Source organism: Pseudophryne corroboree, chromosome 7 (genome assembly GCF_028390025.1).
Source record: "Pseudophryne corroboree isolate aPseCor3 chromosome 7, aPseCor3.hap2, whole genome shotgun sequence".
NCBI lineage: Eukaryota > Metazoa > Chordata > Amphibia > Anura > Myobatrachidae > Pseudophryne > Pseudophryne corroboree.
In genome coordinates this window covers 497,422,842-497,438,468 of record NC_086450.1, presented here as the reverse complement: position 1 = coordinate 497,438,468, position 15,627 = coordinate 497,422,842, and the positions used below count along the sequence as shown (strand labels likewise).

The 15,627-nt window shown below is 42.5% G+C and overlaps 1 pseudogene; it reads left to right on the top strand.

The window, feature by feature from the left end:
* The first annotated feature begins 6,789 nt into the window (after positions 1–6,789).
* On the top strand, positions 6,790–6,906 carry LOC134945999 (5S ribosomal RNA; annotated as a pseudogene).
* Positions 6,907–15,627: the final 8,721 nt, after the last annotated feature.

Genomic DNA, 15,627 nt, shown 5'->3' with positions numbered 1-15,627 from the left:
TTCAGAGGATGGAGGAGCAGAAAAGGGCCATTCAAGCCTATACATCTGCCTACGATATAGGCAAAGGAGGGGGAATGCACCTGACTCAAGCGCAGTGGAGAATGATTTTAACGTTGTGCAAGGTTCTGCAACCCTTTGAACTTGCCACACGTGAAGTCAGTTTAGACACTGCCAGCCTGAGTCAGGTCATTCCCCTCATCAGGCTTTTGCAGAAGAAGCTGGAGACATTGAAGGAGGAGCTAAAACAGAGCGATTCCGCTAGGCATGTGGGACTTGTGGATGGAGCCCTTAATTCGCTTAACCAGGATTCACGGGTGGTCAATCTGTTGAAATCAGAGCACTACATTTTGGCCACCGTGCTCGATCCTAGATTTAAAACCTACGTTGTACCTCTCTTTCCGGCAGACACAAGTCTGCAGAGGTTCAAAGACCTGCAGGTGAGAAAATTGTCAAGTCAAGCGGAACGTGACCCGTCAACAGCTCCTCCTTCACATTCTCCTGCAACTGGGGGTGCGAGGAAAAGGCTAAGAATTCCGAGCCCACCCGCTGGCGGTGATGCAGGGCAGTCTGGAGCGAGTGCTGACATCTGGTCCGGACTGAAGGACCTGCCAACGATTACTGACATGTCGTCTACTGTCACTGCATATGATTCTGTCACCATTGAAAGAATGGTGGAGGATTATATGAGTGACAGCATCCAAGTAGGCACGTCAGACAGTCCGTACATATACTGGCAGGAAAAAGAGGCAATTTGGAGGCCCTTGCACAAACTGGCTTTATTTTAACTAAGTTGCCCCCCCTCCAGTGTGTACTCCGAAAGAGTGTTTAGTGCAGCCGCACACCTTGTCAGCAATCGGCGTATGAGGTTACTTCCAGAAAATGTGGAGAAGATGATGTTCATCAAAATGAATTATAATCAATTCCTCCATGGAGAAATTCACTCGCAATTGCCTCCAGAAAGTACACAGGGACCTGAGATGGTGGATTCCAGTGGGGACGAATTAATAATCTGTGAGGAGGGGAATGTACACAGTGAAAAAGGTGAGGAATCGGACGATGAGGAGGAGGTGGACATCTTGCCTCTGTAGAGCCAGTTTGTGCAAAGAGAGATTGATAGCTTCTTTTATAGTGGGGGCCCAAACCAACTAGTCATTTTAGTCTCAGTTGTGTGGCAGACCCTGTCGCTGAAATGATGGGTTTGTTAAAGTGTGCATGTCCTGTTTATAAAACATAAGGGTGGGAGGGCCCAAGGACAATTCCATCTTGCACCTCTTTTTTCTTTCATTTTTCTTTGCATCATGTGCTGTTTGGGGACTATTTTTTTGAAGTGCCATCCTGCCTGACACTGCAGTGCTAATCCTAGATGGGCCAGGTGTTTGTGTCATCCACTTGTGTCGCTTAGCTTAGTCATCCAGCTACCTCATTGCACCTCTTTTTTTCTTTGCATCATGTGCTGTTTGGGGACTATTTTTTTGAAGTGCCATCCTGTCTGACACTGCAGTGCCACTCCTAGATGGGCCAGGTGTTTGTGTCGTCCACTTGTGTCGCTTAGCTTAGTCATCCAGCGACCTCGGTGCAAATTTTAGGACTAAAAATAATATTGTGAGGTGTGAGGTGTTCAGAATAGACTGAAAATGAGTGGAAATTATGGTTATTGATGTTAATAATACTATGGGATCAAAATGACCCCCAAATTCTTTGATTTAAGCTGTTTTTGAGGGTTTTTTGTAAAAAAACACCCGAATCCAAAACACACTCGAATCAGACAAAAAAAATTCAGGGAGGTTTTGCCAAAACGCATCCAAATCCAAAACACGGCCGCGGAACCGAATCCAACACACAAAACCCGAAAAATGTCAGGTGCACATCACTAAATATTATATATATGTATATATATATATATATATATATATATATACGAAAGGTCCCACACTCTCACCCAACGCAGGTAGCGGCTGGGGTGCCAAATCAAAGTCTAATCCTATATTAGGGTCAGACTCATTAGTACAATACAGTGTTTCTCCACACTTCCGTGGAGAAAGATAGCACTCTCCAGACTGGACAGTATATGCACAAAAAGTGGGCTCACAAACGTTTCGGTCCTGTATTAGGACCTTTCTCAAGGTGTCTGCCAATCAATCAATCAATCCATTAGGAATATCCACAGTAACAGCTTCAGGAGGGAACCAGGACCTGCATAAGTGCCTCCCAGGTCCCCTATTTATACCAGAGTGCTAAAGGACGCCGGGATCATGTGCTGCGATCACCGGCGCGTCACTTCCGGTGAAACCGGAAGTGCTGTGACGCCGGCGCCGCGCTGTGTAGACAGTCTATTCTATAAAGATCACTAATGTAGAAGATCATACTCCATATTCAATGGCTCTCAATGATCTAATTTAATGTCCATGCGGCCCGCCGTGTGGTTTATCCGGCTAGACCGAAGGTTGCTATAGTAACGCGCAATACCGCTACGTCACTTCCGGTCCAAACCGAAAGTAGTGCGTTCCACGAACTCGTTATTATGCGTGTCACACCGTAGTAGACACAATATCAGGGTACTATAGCCATCTAATATGATAGGTATATTGGAGACCTGGGAAGACAGCACATAGTATAATTAGAGTAGTCAAATATACCATATAAACACAAGAAAATTTCAAAAAAGTTTTTTGCGTGCTGTGCACGTCATATCACTGCAGAACAATGGAAACTGATATGTAACCAAAGGCTTGTACACCGTAGATGGTGTTAAACATCGTGTATCATTACAGATACACCATGTATATAAAAAAATGAGTGCAATGCATACTATGTCGCTGCAAAACAGTGCAAATTAGTGGAAAACATAGGTTATATACTGTAGAAAGTTACATGAATCGGGTACCAACAGTAAATCTACACACAAAGGGGCTTACTAATACTTACACACAATCTCCCCGGGTGTACCTTAATCCCAGGGGTATTGTCGATGGGCAACTACAGTTTTTAAGGCGAAAAAGGCTGCCCTCCCATAAGAAAGTCACAATGCCCAGTCCGTAACAGGCCAGTTCTAGGGTCCTAGTAGTGCTGTATTAGCAATTTAATGTGTGCGGACAATCACACACTGACATCCTATATTCGTGGTATGGATTTAGATTTTCCTGCTAGTCCCTTTAAGGGGTCTGGGTAGTGCCATAAAATTAGTGTGTAGTCATGGCTGCTATGTTGCTTGAAGATCACCATTTTCTGTCGGGCCAAATCAGCAATAGGCCAGCTTTACTGTTGGTTGATAGGTCCCTGATCAAATGACCAAACAGGGAGGTAATTGGTTACGTATCGTGTAGCTATCCAAGAAATATTGAAAGCGGATTGTTCTCATTCATTCCTCTCGGGGCGATCGTATCCAATCTATGAATCCAATATGATTCTCTTCTTTTTAAAGTCAGGATCCGGTCACCTCCACGGACAGGTGGGGGTATCCAATCAATCAGTTTACACCTGAGATTAGATACCTGGTGTTGGTGTACCATGAAGTGTCTGGGTACTGGTTGTTCTGCTTTTTTTGATTCAATCGCTTGGTGGATGGTGGTCCTATGATTGGCCATCCTATCCCTGAATCGCCTCGATGTCATCCCGACATAGTATAGCCCGCACGGGCATGTGAGAATATAGATGACATGGTCCATAAGGCAAAGTAATTTGTATTTAATCTTAATTGGACGTCCAGAGTGTGGATGGGAAAAAGTTGGGCCGTAAGCATGCTCCGGCATGTGGTGCAGCCGGTGCACTTGAAGCATCCTGGTTTCTGTTCTTGTAGCCAAGTTGTCCTAGTAGGTGCAGTCGGGCTTGCTGTCGGTCTTAGTAGTAGTTGCTTCAGGTTTGGTGACTTGCGGTATGCCATCATTGGAGGTCGCGTATTCTTTGCTTTCAATGAACTGTCTGTTGCAATAATAGGCCACCTTTTACGGAGGGCTTTATTGATCTTGCCAGACTGGCTATCAAATGTGGTGGTGAAGACCATCCTATCTGTCTTGGTATTGGCACTTGTAGTGACACCAAGGGTATTATTGTCTGTTGTATCAACTGTCAAAAATTTCATACGGGCTTTGTGTAGACATCGTTGAATGCAGCTATCTGAATATCCACGTTCACGGAATCTCATCGACATTTCTTTCAATTGTTGTTCCATGTTTACTGGATTGGAGTTATTCCTCATAACCCTTAAGAATTGGGAAATGGGCAAATTTTCTTTAAGTGCCGGTGGATGTTGGCTGGTCGAGAGAAGGAGAGTGTTTCTATCGGTGGGCTTTCTGAAAAGCGTTGTGTTGATCCTATGATCTTCAATAGAGACCGTGATGTCAAGGAAGTTGATGTGGTGGTCATCAATCTGATGTGTAAATTTCACAGGATTCTCCAATTTATTCAACGTCTCAACCATTGAATTAAACATCTCGGTTGTTCCAGTCCAGAGGATAAATATGTCGTCGATGAAACGTTTGTACATTAGAATGTGAGCCCCATAAGTTGGTATGATGTGCATCTTCTCATAAGCCGTCATGAAAAGATTGGCATATGCCGGTGCCAAGTTAGACCCCATAGCGGTCCCAGATCTTTGTACATAATATTTGTCCAGATAGGAAAAATTATTACGTTTCAGAACTGCTTCAGCTAGTTGAATGATAAAGTCAATTGGTAGGTTGGCAGGAGGGTGGGTGCCAAGAGCCTGTCTTAGTGTCTGCAGTCCATCCTCATGTGGAATAATGGTGTATAATGAGCATACATCCATGGTTGCCAGTTTGACATTTCCACATGGTTGTGGTAATTCGGAGAGTTTGGTGAGAAAGTCCATAGTGTCTCTAATATAGCTATCTGACTGTTGTACCAATGGTTGTAAAAATGAATCAACATAGACTGCCAACGGTTGAAGCAGTGAATGCCTTGCCGCAATGATAGGCCTACCTGGTGGGTGAGAGAGTGTTTTATGGACCTTCGGTAAGGTATAGATGATGGGGCACACCGGATGTGGGACTGTAAAATAGTCAAAGGTGTGTTTGTCAATCCACTTGGATTGGAGACTATGTTGTAATAGCCGGTCAACCTGATCTTTAAATTTAGGGATGGGATTTGTGGCACAACATGAGTATGTTGTTGTGTCAGCCAGCTGTCTACAAATCTCATTGTTATAATCATCCCACTCCTGCACAACGATCGCTCTCCCCTTGTCTGCCGGTCTAATGACTATGGAGGTGTCATCCCGCAGTGCTTTGAGTGCCTGTCTTTCTTGTTTAGAAAGGTTGTCATAGGGCTTTCTGGGGGTACCTGCATTAATATCTTGTTCCACCAGTCGAATGTATGTCTTGATACTGGGGTTGGAGGAGGGTGGACCGTAGTTTGATGGGGGACGAAATGGGGACCGATTTTCCATGCTACTATCACCATATTGTTCACGAAGTCTCAGTTTGCGCCCAAATTTATACATGTCGATGGTTGTCTCAAAGGATTTATGTGGGCACATGGGTACGAAAGACAGGCCACGGGAAAGGAGGCTCACTGTGGCCTTATCGAGGGGTCTACCAGTCAGGTTGAAAACTAAGTTTTGTTTTTCTCCCTGCACCTTCGCCACATGTCGCCCCTTCCTTGGATGTGGTCTGCGCGTCCCCCGCTGGGGGGTAGGCCTGCGTCTGTGCTCTGTCCTAAAAAAGCTGTGTTACGTGGTCGGCGGTTATCAATCTGCTCCGTGTCTGATGTGGAGGCAGATGAACCAGTGTCTGAAGTGGCGTACTGCCGCCGACCCTGGCGTCGTTGTCGAAAACCTCTCTGTGGTCTAGTTAATTATACTATGTGCTGTCTTCCCAGGTCTCCAATATACCTATCATATTAGATGGCTATAGTACCCTGATATTGTGTCTACTACGGTGTGACACGCATAATAACGAGTTCGTGGAACGCACTACTTCCGGTTTGGACCGGAAGTGACGTAGCGGTATTGCGCGTTACTATAGCAACCTTCGGTCTAGCCGGATAAACCACACGGCGGGCCGCATGGACATTAAATTAGATCATTGAGAGCCATTGAATATGGAGTATGATCTTCTACATTAGTGATCTTTATAGAATAGACTGTCTACACAGCGCGGCGCCGGCGTCACAGCACTTCCGGTTTCACCGGAAGTGACGCGCCGGTGATCGCAGCACATGATCCCGGCGTCCTTTAGCACTCTGGTATAAATAGGGGACCTGGGAGGCACTTATGCAGGTCCTGGTTCCCTCCTGAAGCTGTTACTGTGGATATTCTTAATGGATTGATTGATAGATTGATTGGCAGACACCTTGAGAAAGGTCCTAATACAGGACCGAAACGTTGGTGAGCCCCCTTTTTGTGCATATACTGTACTTGTGATATGGAACCAAGTTTGTGAATAAATGACTTTATCTGTTACTACTACATCTGTCCAGTCTGGAGAGTGTTATCTTTCTCCACGGAAGTGTGGAGAAACACTGTATTGTACTAATGAGTCTGACCCTAATATAGGATTAGACTTTGATTTGGCACCCCAGCCGCTACCTGCGTTGGGTGAGAGTGTGGGACCTTTCGTATATATTATTTATTTGGATACACTCGGCACGCTGAGTATATCTTTTCCTGCACCCACTGCATTTACTTAATTATGAACCAGACATTCTGCATGATCTGCACATAGTACGTTTTAGTACAAGTCATCTGGTCAGTGGCATCTGTGTTCTCACATATAGTCCTGAGGCTGAGGCAACTCAGATTCCCGTGGCCATCAGTCTACTCTGTGTGCCTGTAACTACAGTCATACCGCATTGGTAATGCCCAATTCCATCTGAACTTGGAAGCCAAGCAGTGCGGGCCCAGGTAGTACCGGTAAGGGAGACCTCCGGGAAGATTGGGTACTGTAGTCTAACCCACTAGAGACGTACACCTTGTGGGGTACAAGACGATGGCACAGGGAGGAGCAGGTTTCCTTGATGATAATTTGTTGTCACAGGCTGAACACGGTATTGTATCACTGACTGATGACGATGCTGACAAGGTACTCTTTGACCAGATTGAATTCGACGCACTTCCTGCAGAAACAACCACTGATCTGTACCATCAGCTATTAAGACTCAGTAAAAGAAAAATTGACCTTAACCTTCACGGTCAATTTCTATCTGAGTATCACCGTAAAAAACAAATTCCTAGAGGGTTTCGAGTCAGTAACATTCCCACTATAGGGAGAAATAACCCCACATTCTGTAGCCGCTGGTGTGGTGTCCTTAATAAATGTTCTCTAGATTTAATGTTACTAGTAATTGAGGAAGTGGGCACCGAACTAAACAGAGTCAAGACCCAGATTGACACATTTAACGACTCACACCTTTCCACTATTAGGAATGACAAATCCGGCAACCTCCTAGAGAAATTAAAAACCCAAATTGATAATTACAAGAAAGAGCTCACTGCGTTTAAGCGGAGCAAATTGACCACGGTGGTCTCCGACTACCAGAATCACACGGTGTACAGGTGGTTACTAGGGGACTCAAGATCAACTAGACCACAGAGAGGTTTTCGACAACGACGCCAGGGTCGGTGGCAGTACGCCACTTCAGACACTGGTTCATCTGCCTCCACATCAGACACGGAGCAGATTGATAACCGCCGACCACGTAACACAGCTTTTTTAGGACAGAGCACAGACGCAGGCCTACCCCCCAGCGGGGGACGCGCAGACCACATCCAAGGAAGGGGCGACATGTGGCGAAGGTGCAGGGAGAAAAACAAAACTTAGTTTTCAACCTGACTGATAGACCCCTCGATAAGGCCACAGTGAGCCTCCTTTCCCGTGGCCTGTCTTTCGTACCCATGTGCCCACATAAATCCTTTGAGACAACCATCGACATGTATAAATTTTGGCGCAAACTGAGACTTCGTGAACAATATGGTGATAGTAGCATGGAAAATCGGTCCCCATTTCGTCCCCCATCAACCTACGATCCACCCTCCTCCAACCCCAGTATCAAGACATACATTCGACTGGTGGAACAAGATATTAATGCAGGTACCCCCAGAAAGCCCTATGACAACCTTTCTAAACAAGAAAGACAGGCACTCAAAGCACTGCGGGATGACACCTCCATAGTCATTAGACCGGCAGACAAGGGGGGAGCGATCGTTGTGCAGGAGTGGGATGATTATAACAATGAGATTTGTAGACAGCTGGCTGACACAACGACATACTCATGTTGTGCCACAAATCCCATCCCTAAATTTAAAGATCAGGTTGACCGGCTATTACAACATAGTCTCCAATCCAAGTGGATTGACAAACACACCTTTGACTATCTTACAGTCCCACATCCGGTGTGCCCCATCATCTATACCTTACCGAAGGTCCATAAAACACTCTCTCACCCACCAGGTAGGCCTATCATTTCGGCAAGGCATTCACTGCTTCAACCGTTGGCAGTCTATGTTGATTCATTTTTACAACCATTGGTACAACAGTCAGATAGCTATATTAGAGACACTATGGACTTTCTCACCAAACTCTCCGAATTACCACAACCATGTGGAAATGTCAAACTGGCAACCATGGATGTATGCTCATTATACACCATTATTCCACATGAGGATGGACTGCAGACACTAAGACAGGCTCTTGGCACCCACCCTCCTGCCAACCTACCAATTGACTTTATCATTCAACTAGCTGAAGCAGTTCTGAAACTTAATCATTTTCCTATCTGGACAAATATTATGTACAAAGATCTTGGACCGCTATGGGGTCTAACTTGGCACCGGCATATGCCAATCTTTTCATGACGAACACAAGGGAATAAACAGAAAAAGACACCAGTCCTTATCTGTTATTCTTCCGGCGCTGATAACAATTAGTAATTAATTACATAAAGTGCATCAATAGCTGCTGAGTAGGACAACTAGCTAGGTTGCCAATTAATTGAAAAACAAGAAAAGAATAGTATACTCTGCGCTATATAACCACTATATCAAATTAAACTATGGTGTGCAGTCTGTCATACAGAATAATTGACTCAGTAGAACTTTGAACGTATAATAATAAATTCTTTATCTAGTATTAAAAAGCGATATACATTTTGTACAGAATAAGCAGCATGTGTTAAACAACAATTAATCTATAATCACAATTAATATAGCATATAATAAAATAAAATATCTTTGTAATATTACTAAAAGATGATGAATGAAAGTACACTGGCGTCCCAGTGACTAGTATAATGTCTCGTAAAAAGATATAATTACAGCTTTGTTTGATATTGAGCTTTTGTATATATTGAGGTATATTTACCCATGTGCAAATTTCTGAGAGTATGGATAAACCGGATCCGTTAATATAAATGTGCACATCAATGGGTATACAGTTTAATGTAACTGATTAAAGCTGGTTTTGAACAGGCCGTATATTTTTCACGGCTTTATTCCGGATAGATAAAGTTCTTATTAAACTGTATAAAGATCTCCAGTAAACCCACCTCCTCAAACCGGGTGTTAGACCTCACTGCGGAGGTCAGTAGCAGTCACTCGGTACGGGAGAGCGGAAAGCTGAACGTCTGTAGTAATGGTAATCTCCTCAAGCCGGGTGTTAGACCTTAATGCAGCGGCCAATATCACTCACTCGGTACAGGTAGGAAGAGAACCTGACGTCTGCAGCACAGCACTTGGACGGATGTCAGCGCCCTCGCCGAGAGCCGCTGGCCGGAGCGCCCGGCGTGTATCCAAGCCGTGATGGGATGTAGCTGTGGAGATCGTTGGCTGTGAGACAGTTTAGCAAGATAAGTCAGCAGGTAGTGCCGAACAGCTGAACTTCGGAAAGTGGGCGTCAACGCGTTTCGTCTCCTTGGCAACCGGAGACTTCCTCAGGACGAATACCTCCCCTCTATTCAGTCACATATTTATACTCTTTCTAATGTAATTACATGCATCAGCTGGATCTATTTAATAGGCTGAAATTTTAAATTAATGCTGCACATAATGGAAAGTTATTCTTTATAGTTAAAAATTGATCATACAACACAATTAATAATCTATTGAACATCTACTGAGTCAATCTAGCAAATTATATACATTAATAAGTAATTTTTTCACACTTTAAACTTAATTACCATGATTCTTGTCTATTAATCAGACATCACTTTTGGTCCCATATTACTATCTTATATATATTATTGACCAAACGGCTTTCTCTTGTTAGTAAACAGGAGTACCCAAACATTATGAGCTTCTAGACAGAATGAAAGGTATTTAGAACTTTACAGTATATTTATGTACAGAAATTATACCAAAATATATATATATATATATATATATACATTTATTAAAGAGTTTCAGACACCTATCTTGAGTTGATTACTTTTACTAGTCTAAAATAGAGAAAACTCCACATTTGATAAACAGATTAAGATAGAGAATAAACAAGTAAAATAACTTTAGATTTCTTTTATTTATTTAATGATATTCTTCGTTATTTTTTGTCATTTTTTGTCATTAGCCAGTTTCTATTAATAGATGGACTTCACACCACATAATTTGAAAATACCAGAAAGTTTATAAGTCTAGATAAATAAAAATAGGCTTATATGGATCCAAGAATATGAAAAAATAGAAAAAAATATATAAGAAAAAATAAGAAAAAATAGAAAAAAATATATATAGAATTATAGGAATGTAAGAGAGGGAAATAGAATAAAATAAAATCACTCTAAACAAGAATAATCCAAAGCTTCGTTAAGGCCATTCGGATGTAAGGTATCTAACTTAAAAATCCAGGAGGATTCTCCCATGCACAGTTTTCTAAACCTATCACCCCCTCTTTTTGTACAAGAAATTTGTTCTAAGCCAACAATACTAATATACAGTTTAATAAGAACTTTATCTATCCGGAATAAAGCCGTGAAAAATATACGGCCTGTTCAAAACCAGCTTTAATCAGTTACATTAAACTGTATACCCATTGATGTGCACATTTATATTAACGGATCCGGTTTATCCATACTCTCAGAAATTTGCACATGGGTAAATATACCTCAATATATACAAAAGCTCAATATCAAACAAAGCTGTAATTATATCTTTTTACGAGACATTATACTAGTCACTGGGACGCCAGTGTACTTTCATTCATCATCTTTTAGTAATATTACAAAGATATTTTATTTTATTATATGCTATATTAATTGTGATTATAGATTAATTGTTGTTTAACACATGCTGCTTATTCTGTACAAAATGTATATCGCTTTTTAATACTAGATAAAGAATTTATTATTATACGTTCAAAGTTCTACTGAGTCAATTATTCTGTATGACAGACTGCACACCATAGTTTAATTTGATATAGTGGTTATATAGCGCAGAGTATACTAATCTTTTCATGACGGCTTATGAGAAGATGCACATCATACCAACTTATGGGGCTCACATTCTAATGTACAAACGTTTCATCGACGACATATTTATCCTCTGGACTGGAACAACCGAGATGTTTAATTCAATGGTTGAGACGTTGAATAAATTGGAGAATCCAGTGAAATTTACACATCAGATTGATGACCACCACATCAACTTCCTTGACATCACGGTCTCTATTGAAGATCATAGGATCAACACAACGCTTTTCAGAAAGCCCACCGATAGAAACACTCTCCTTCTCTCCACCAGCCAACATCCACCGGCACTTAAAGAAAATTTGCCCATTTCCCAATTCTTAAGGGTTATGACGAGGAATAACTCCAATCCAGTAAACATGGAACAACAATTGAAAGAAATGTCGATGAGATTCCGTGAACGTGGATATTCAGATAGCTGCATTCAACGATGTCTACACAAAGCCCGTATGAAATTTTTGACAGTTGATACAATAGACAATAATACCCTTGGTGTCACTACAAGTGCCAATACCAAAACAGATAGGATGGTCTTCACCACCACATTTGATAGCCAGTCTGGCAAGATCAATAAAGCCCTCCGTAAAAGGTGGCCTATTATTGCAACAGACAGTTCATTGAAAGCAAAGAATACGCGACCTCCAATGATGGCATACCGTAAGTCACCAAACCTGAAGCAACTACTACTAAGACCGACAGCAAGCCCGACTGCACCTACTAGGACAACTTGGCTACAAGAACAGAAACCAGGATGCTTCAAGTGCACCGGCTGCACCACATGCCGGAGCATGCTTACCGGCCCAACTTTTCCCCATCCACACTCTGGACGTCCAATTAAGATTAAATACAAATTACATTGCCTTATGGACCATGTCATCTATATTCTCACATGCCCGTGCGGGCTATACTATGTCGGGATGACATCGAGGCGATTCAGGGATAGGATGGCCAATCATAGGACCACCATCCACCAAGCGATTGAATCAAAAAAAGCAGAACAACCAGTACCCAGACACTTCATGGTACACCAACACCAGGTATCTAATCTCAGGTGTAAACTGATTGATTGGATACCCCCACCTGTCCGTGGAGGTGACCGGATCCTGACTTTAAAAAGAAGAGAATCATATTGGATTCATAGATTGGATACGATCGCCCCGAGAGGAATGAATGAGAACAATCCGCTTTCAATATTTCTTGGATAGCTACACGATACGTAACCAATTACCTCCCTGTTTGGTCATTTGATCAGGGACCTATCAACCAACAGTAAAGCTGGCCTATTGCTGATTTGGCCCGACAGAAAATGGTGATCTTCAAGCAACATAGCAGCCATGACTACACACTAATTTTATGGCACTACCCAGACCCCTTAAAGGGACTAGCAGGAAAATCTAAATCCATACCACGAATATAGGATGTTAGTGTGTGATTGTCCGCACACACTAAATTGCTAATACAGCACTACTAGGACCCTAGAACTGGCCTGTTACGGACTGGGCATTGTGACTTTCTTATGGGAGGGCAGCCTTTTTCGCCTTAAAAACTGTAGTTGCCCATCGACAATACCCCTGGGATTAAGGTACACCCGGGGAGATTGTGTATAAGTAAGCCCCTTTGTGTGTAGATTTACTGTTGGTACCCGATTCATGTAACTTTCTACAGTATATAACCTATGTTTTCCACTAATTTGCACTGTTTTGCAGCGACATAGTATGCATTGCACTCATTTTTTTATATACATGGTGTATCTGTAATGATACACGATGTTTAACACCATCTACGGTGTACAAGCCTTTGGTTACATATCAGTTTCCATTGTTCTGCAGTGATATGACGTGCACAGCACGCAAAAAACTTTTTTGAAATTTTCTTGTGTTTATATGGTATATTTGACTACTCTAATTATACTATGTGCTGTCTTCCCAGGTCTCCAATATACCTATCATATTATATGGCTATAGTACCCTGATATTGTGTCTACTACGGTGTGACACGCATAATAACGAGTTCGTGGAACGCACTACTTCCGGTTTGGACCGGAAGTGACGTAGCGGTATTGCGCGTTACTATAGCAACCTTCGGTCTAGCCGGATAAACCACACGGCGGGCCGCATGGACATTAAATTAGATCATTGAGAGCCATTGAATATGGAGTATGATCTTCTACATTAGTGATCTTTATAGAATAGACTGTCTACACAGCGCGGCGCCGGCGTCACAGCACTTCCGGTTTCACCGGAAGTGACGCGCCGGTGATCGCAGCGCATGATCCCGGCGTCCTTTAGCACTCTGGTATAAATAGGGGACCTGGAAGGCACTTATGCAGGTCCTGGTTCCCTCCTGAAGCTGTTACTGTGGATATTCTTAATGGATTGATTGATTGATTGATTGATTGGCAGACACCTTGAGAAAGGTCCTAATACAGGACCGAAACGTTGGTGAGCCCCCTTTTTGTGCATATACTGTACTTGTGATATGGAACCAAGTTTGTGAATAAATGACTTTATCTGTTACTACTACATCTGTCCAGTCTGGAGAGTGTTATCTTTCTCCACGGAAGTGTGGAGAAACACTGTATTATATATATATATATATATATATATATATATTTATATAAAAATATAAATACAAAACAGGTCGGATAGGGATATCGGCGACTAATGTGGCTAAAAGATCATGTTTAAAAAATGTTTTTTTTTAAACTGAAAGCCAAAAAATATAAAAGCAAAAAGTTTTTAATACATGAGAGTAAAATCAGTTTTTTTTTAAATGTTTGGAGTACAAGCAAAGATTTCATATAAAATAAAGTACAAAAATATAAAGGATAAAGCATTGGAAATAAACTTAACTTGAAAACACTGGGTGGTCATTACAGGCCCAACACGTTTCGTCTCACCAGACTTCTTCTAGGGGTAGGGACAGAATGAAGCTGTATGTCTATTTATACCCATATCACTTAGGTATGAGGTGGTGACATCATAATAGATCATGTGATGTGATCTGACAACAAACATTAAAAAGCTCATTTTAAAACATATCAGGGGTGAGGTTCTCACCAGGCATGTCCGATATTGATGTAAACGAGTGAAAAACAGTATGAAATAGCATTTAAAAACGTCCAGAATGTGAACAGGAGTCATTTCCGCCACACTTCCGGTGACGGAGGATTCCGTTCGTCACTTCCGCCCCACTTCCGGTGGTGAACACGCATGCACGCGCGGCAGCTCCCCGCTTCCTGGATCCCAATGCGCATGTGCCTACGGGTATTCTGTGTTGCTTTTACATAGAGGGGGATGTTTTGTCTCCTCCAGCTCACTCGGGGAGAGTCCATTTTATGTGGGTTTCTTGTCACATTTTTCAATGAGGCTGCGGCGGCCATCTTTGAGAAGTCATGCAGGCAGTCCCAGGACAAAGGCAGCTCAGTTTCCATGGCAACATGTTGCACATATGAAATAATAGAAAACAAATGATAGAATCAACATATCATAATATAGATAATCAAATACAGGCATAGTTTCCATGGCTACAGTTAAAAGTAGACACAGCCATAATAAAAAATAGACATACGTCATTTATTATATTTTAAAGTGCCAGTGCAGTAGAAGTGAATATATTTAAGTGTTATCTATATTATTAGAAGTGACATTGGGCTCATCTAGATAATGATGCCCGTGAGGGAATAAAAAAAAAAAAAAAAAATATATATATATATATATATATATATAAAATGTATTATGGACGGGTGCAGATATACATAGGAAATGTACACGAACAGAGAAAGTGTCAGACACTTTTCCAGAAACCCCCTGTGTAGTTAGGTAACTGCCCTAAGCAGGGGAAGAAGCCTGCAACAGGCAGCAGATGAGGAGATCGGACGGAGAGGTACCGGAGGAGAGCGGTACCTCAGGAGCTGAGGAAAGGAAGTTACTTCAGGTGAGAGATGGAACTCTCAGGAGAGGAGACAGGCCCCTGTATGTGAGGAGACAGGATCCTGGCAGCAGATGAGGACATCGTAGGGGTACTGGAGGAGAGTGGTACCTCAGGAGCTGAGGAAAGGAATTTACCTCATGTGAGAGGCGGAGCTCATACTCTCAGGAGAGGAGATAGGCCCCAGTATGTGAGGAGACAGGATCCTGGCAGCAGTTGATGAGATCAGAGAGGCACTGGAAGAGAGCGGTACCTCAGGAGCTGAGGAGAGGAATTTACCTCATGTGA